We start from the raw sequence: 6,000 nt of genomic DNA, 5'->3' as shown, positions 1-6,000 counted from the left end.
GATAGAGCATCTGCCATGTAAGCAGGAGATCCCGGTCGGGGCACATATTTTCAGCAGTCCCCGTTGATGTATATCAACGCCTGTTGACAGCTTAGGGTCTTGATTTAATTATCATTTCAAAATATTAGGAGGCCTTACATTTCAGCACGCCCTCGTAGAATCAAGCCGTCACGTGTGGGATTGGTTGTGGTGGTGGTGGTGTGTATCTGTGTGATATTAGCTTGTATGAAAACAGCACAGTAAGATGAATCGACGTGGTGGCATGACAGAACGACATGAAGGAGCTCTCATCTTTGTTCGTGCGCATGACCACCCCGAGAATGATGATGCTTTATTTGTTGGTGTAGCGAAGTGAACTGCCCAAAGTGTCTGCAAGGGGTGGTGTAAAAACAGCGGTCCTAACCGACAGGTACTGGAGAGGAGAGTCTCGCTATGCCAATAACAGTCGGTTTCATATCCGACAAACATTGCTGTGTTAGTGAGCGAAGGAACTTGTGAAGCAGTTCCCAAGAGGAACTTGCTCAGACAACTGCATGGAGTGAACATTTGGAAACGGGTACCTCGCAAAAGACCGTAGATCACAGCAAAACATAAAGCTGCAAGTCTAAAATTGGTCAAACAACATAAAATTGGATAATAGCTCGCTGAAGGAGTGTAGTGTGGTTCTACGAGTCGCGATTTTGTCTATCTGCACGTGACGAAAGGCGTCGAATGCACTGACGCCAGTGAGGTATTTGATTTGCAGTGTACGGAGGCTCTACGTCAGGCCAGAAGTGGCTCTTGGATCCTTTGGGGCGGCTTTCTTACCCTGATATGTGCCCACTTATTCGGATTAACGTGAATATGAGCAAGGAGGTTTATTGCTAAATTGTCGGCGACCACGTCCCGCCCTTTCTTCTACACTGTCGGATAAAATTGTACACCTGGAAAGACGACGTCGATTTTGATCCGATGACGACATATGCCTCCTGGGTGATAGCAGATGTACTGATAATGGTTTCAATGTCGTCCAGCAACAGATACCGTAGTGGCATAACTACCAGAGCGCCATTTGAGTCTACCCTTTAATAGAGAACGCTCACAGCCAGAAGGCTCAGAGCAAACGTGTGAAGCAAGCAGACAACCATGTCACAGAGACGTACTCGTCCTTAATACAGGCAACTGAGTAGCTCTGAAAGGGGTCGAATTGTGGCCTTCCGAGTGGCGAATGGTACTTCCTGAGAACTACCACACGAGTTGACGTGGTGCATCACTAGTGTAATATTGCTGGTAACACAACCGTAGACAAGGTTCTGGAAGTCTCCACACCAGAGACGCCTGCCAGGATCGACGTTTTGTAAGGGGAGCAGTGGCAGATCGTACAGCAACCACAGCACAGATAAGAAGACTTGTGAGTCCAGATGTGTAAACACGAACTGTTGCGAACCTATTATTAGCAGTGGGACAATGGGCACCCACACCTCTAGACAGTCTTCCACTCTCGCCACAGAATAGACGGGCACGGCTCGACTAGTACCTTCAGAGGATCACCTGGAAGATGCAACGGAGCGCCGTGGTCTTCAGCGATAAAAGCAGATTCTTCCTGCAAGCAAGCAATGATCGTTTGCACGTAGAACATAGAGCTCGTGATCGCTGCCTCTTAGAGTGCATTCGTCCAAGACACACTGTTGTGGACTGGCAAGGCAGCCAATCCACAGTGACGGGTAGCCGAAAGGCACGCGTTTAAGCTCACGCAGGCTGGCGTGAGGTCTGGAACAAGGTAAAGGAAGTTATAGTAGCAAAGAACGTACGTAGCTGCGGGAATACTTAACTTTAATCCATAATTGATGAACATCGGTCTGACGGTACATGCATCACAAGATAAATAGCAAATGATAATGGCGCCCTGCTAGGTCGTAGCAAATGACGTAGCTGAAGGCTACGCTAACTATCGTCTCGGCAAATGAGAGCGTAATTTGTCAGTGAACCATTGCTAGCAAAGTCGGCTGTACAACTGGGGCGAGTGCTAGGAAGTGTCTCTAGACCTGCCGTATGGCGGCGCTCGGTCTGCAATCACTGACAGTGGCGACACGCGGGTCCGACGTATACTAACGGACCGCGGCCGATTTAAAGGCTACCACCTAGCAAGTGTGGTGTCTGGCGGTGACACCACACACACATTCTCCATCCCAGGCCTTGTGGTCTGCGGTGCGATAAGCTACCACTCTCATTCATCTTTGGTGTTTCTAGAGGGGACAATAACCAGCTTTCCGTATGTGCAGAATGATGTTAGACTCCTTCTTTTGCCACTCTTGAAATAGGAAGGCGATGCGTTGTTCGAACAGGATAATGCTCGGCCACACTCTGCCCGTGAAACTCAATGTGCTCTGCAAAATGTGCAGCAACTCCCTTGGCTAGCAAGATCTCCGGCCTCCTATCAACCACACGTGGGATATGATGGGACGAGAAGTGCCTCATGTGACGCGTGAGCCAAGAATCCTTACAGAACTACGTGAACAGGTCGATCAAACGTGGCAAAACGTATCCAAGGACAGTATTCGCCATCTGTGCGATCGACTGAATGTCAGAGTCCGCGTCTATATTTGCCGTCCGTGAGGGTTACACAACGTACTAATATGAGTGTTTTAGTATGGGTCGATACCTGGTAAATTTTCTAACCTGCTTAACCTATTAATGGCAATACCAGTTTTGTTTGTCCTGATGACGACGCCCTCCCGACCAGTCGCCACCTGGAGATCCTAATGGAGACTACTTTACGTCCGAAATATTTTATGGAAGAATATGCCACCATCATTTGACCATACAGTAGACATGAAAGTCTTCGAGAAAAATAACGGTTGTAGTTTCTCCTTACTTTCAGCTGTTCGTAGTAACAGCACAGAAAGGCAAGGCTGGCTGATATTAGGACAGTTCAGTGATCTGTTCTGTTCCCCCTGCAGCTATTGAAAAGACTGCAACCCCCGTTCAGGAATCATATGTTTGGCCTGTCAACAGTCACCTCTTCGCTGTGGTTGCACGTACTGTAGGGCTATATGTATCGCCGAGGCACGCAAACCATCCAACCACGACATTATCCGTGGTTCATAGAAATCAGTTCTTTGTATAGGAATGTATATCCGTTTTTTGACGTCTCCATAATTCTTTCAACAGGATAACACAAGAATGCCATGTGCTGTCCTGACGCACCTCGATACTGAGGGTGTTTAACTGTTGCCCTGGCCAGTACATCCTTTAGATCTGTCACCCATAGAAAACATGTGGTCAAACGTAGAAGAGGGACTGGCACATCATTATTCGCAAGCCACTGTGGTTCATGAACTTTACCATAGTTCTGAACCAGTTTAATCATGTATTCTTCCCATAATGTTGCATATTCACAAAAAGTAAAATTTCGCTATTGCTGCCCTTGCTACTATTACCAGTAGTATAATAAGAAACCTACTAAAAAGGTTCTTGCTATAACTTGTAGCGATTGCAGTCCGAAGACTGAGTGCCCTTCAGATCTGAAAACGTTTTGTAGATAAACGATAATGTTAACGGAAAAAATATAAGATTTATTTCAGTCGAGGATATCTCTCTACATCAGCGGTTCGCAACCTGGGTATAATTACACCCTGATAAGTTAAATTAAATTTTTTGTGGAGTGAAAAAAGGAGGGTGGTATCTTTGTGTTTCAGTGAGGAAATTAAAATTTTTTAAAAGAGTAATACTCTCACTACTACTGCATAACACTGATTACATAAGTTACCAATAAATACATTTTCTTTCAAACACTAACATATACGAACAACACAGTGTGGTATAGGTTACAGATTGTGAAAGCAATCTGTGACTAACGTGACCCACCACACACACACTTCATACTTCGCACCACGCATCCATGACAGTAAAATTGAGACATGTCCCCACAAATGTTAATATATCTCATGAAAATTCCTTCTTCGAGTTGTAGGTAGTTCCTGCAACGGACCAGAACCTGCTTCGTTATTCACTTCGTAACAGGTAAACGAACAAATTGATACCATAACACGACAATAACTATGCAATGGCTACCGCATTGCAATAGCACCTACACAGAATTGTTATTAATGGCAGCGGTCAGACACTGGTACTGAAAACTTCCAGTTTCTGGCAGTTCTCAAGTAAGAAGTCCAGCAATCAAATGATTCACAGGCAGTAAGTATAGCACGCAGTAAGCGGTAACTTCCGCGATGCATTGCGAATTGCTTCATCATTCTCTATGAAAGGTTATTAGTAACGACGGGTACCAAGTGTCTCACTGATTCATTAATTCATAGTATAATAACATGCTTACAAAATCAAACTATCACTTACTTTTCGTTCTTTTAAAAGTTAGTCTTCAAATACAAAATATCTTTCTTCGTTCTAAAGTTTAGTTAGGTACTTATCTTGATGATGGGGCAAGTGGGGTCTCAGAGAGATTGGGAATCACTGCTCTACAGCTTAACAATATGAAATTTTTTGGACGTCAATGGATTCAAAGGAGCTTACCATGTTGGAAAAGAAGGGATCACAATATAACATTTCCTCCTAGAGACTCATGCGATGTAAAGACAGCAGATCATCTAATACAGCATTCGTGTATACTTTCTACATACATTAGACGATGTCTAACTTGTTTGCCTCAACATCTTTAAGCTCACCTTTAACAAAATTTTCAGTTCCACATAATAATTGAAGCTGCACATAGACAATGGAAGCATAAAACGTCTGACAAGGGTTATATTTCCGTTCAAACCTATGCCACTAGACGTGTGGTGCTATTTTTTAGTCACCGATGTATAATTTCGTGATACTGTATTATGACAATTCGAAATAAAAATTGCGCGATGACTTTAAAACACGTTCAGTGTTCACTGAAGTTGTAAATACGCGATGACTTTAAAACACGTTCAGTGTTCACTGAAGTTGTAAATAATGCTATAGAGAATATCACACTAGGTAGTTCAGTCTACAAAACCCAAGTGGTAAGAGAGGTGTAGACAGGGTTGCAGCTTATAGCCACTGCTTTTAAACTTGCACGACGAAGAAGCAATGATGTATATGACAGAAACTTTCATAAGTCGTATAATAGCACGAAGGGAAAAGATACTGCTAAGGTTTGCAGGCAACATGGACCTTACGACCAGATATAGGAAATAATGGGAATGTTAAAAGGAACTGTGAGCACTAGGATAAGCAAGGCAAAAGGAAGGTGATGAGGATTAGGTAAGAAAGAAAAGGACTAGCGTAACAGCAGAAACTGGAAACATAATTTTGTGCAATAAGTGACGGAATTCTATCTGGAAAGGAAGACTTTACAGAATGGCGGAAGCAAGACAGGTATTAGACGTCGATTATCACAGGCGGAAAGAGAGCTAATACTTTCAAATATTGATACGTAAATGAGGAAAAACTTTCTGAAAGCAGATGTGGCACAGATGTGAAACGAGAACCATTTGACATCCATAGAAGAAGTAACTAGAAGCACTGGAACGTACTCTTACCGAAAAATGTGAAAAATTAAATGGAAAGATAAATAACAAAATGAATGAGAACTAAGAAAATAGATAAGGAAATAAGTTTATGAAAGATCTTAACCACAATAAGGAACAGATTTCAGCTACACTCAACAGTACGCTTGAAGCAGCAGTGGAAGGCGAATATTGTAGAGACAAAAAAAAAAGAGAAGATACAGAACATATTAGACCCAACGTTGATTATCGTTTCGTTGCTTGTAGCTTTTATGCAGGAATAAATGGATTAGCACAAAATAGGAAAAGGTGGACAACAAAATCAAGCCAGTGGAAAACTGACAACACAAAAATACAACAAACATAATCAGGGCTAATCACCGCTTTAATTTCTACCAGTCGAAGCGTGACATTTGGACTGTAAATGAATAATGTTTTCTGATGCCCATTAGAATAGCAACAACATGAAGGCGCAACGTCAGACTGGTATGATGTATGCTATACGTTTGGATACGGAAATAATTGA

Source organism: Schistocerca piceifrons, chromosome 4, assembly GCF_021461385.2.
Source record: "Schistocerca piceifrons isolate TAMUIC-IGC-003096 chromosome 4, iqSchPice1.1, whole genome shotgun sequence".
Taxonomy (NCBI): domain Eukaryota; kingdom Metazoa; phylum Arthropoda; class Insecta; order Orthoptera; family Acrididae; genus Schistocerca; species Schistocerca piceifrons.
This window is presented reverse-complemented; position numbering follows the sequence as displayed.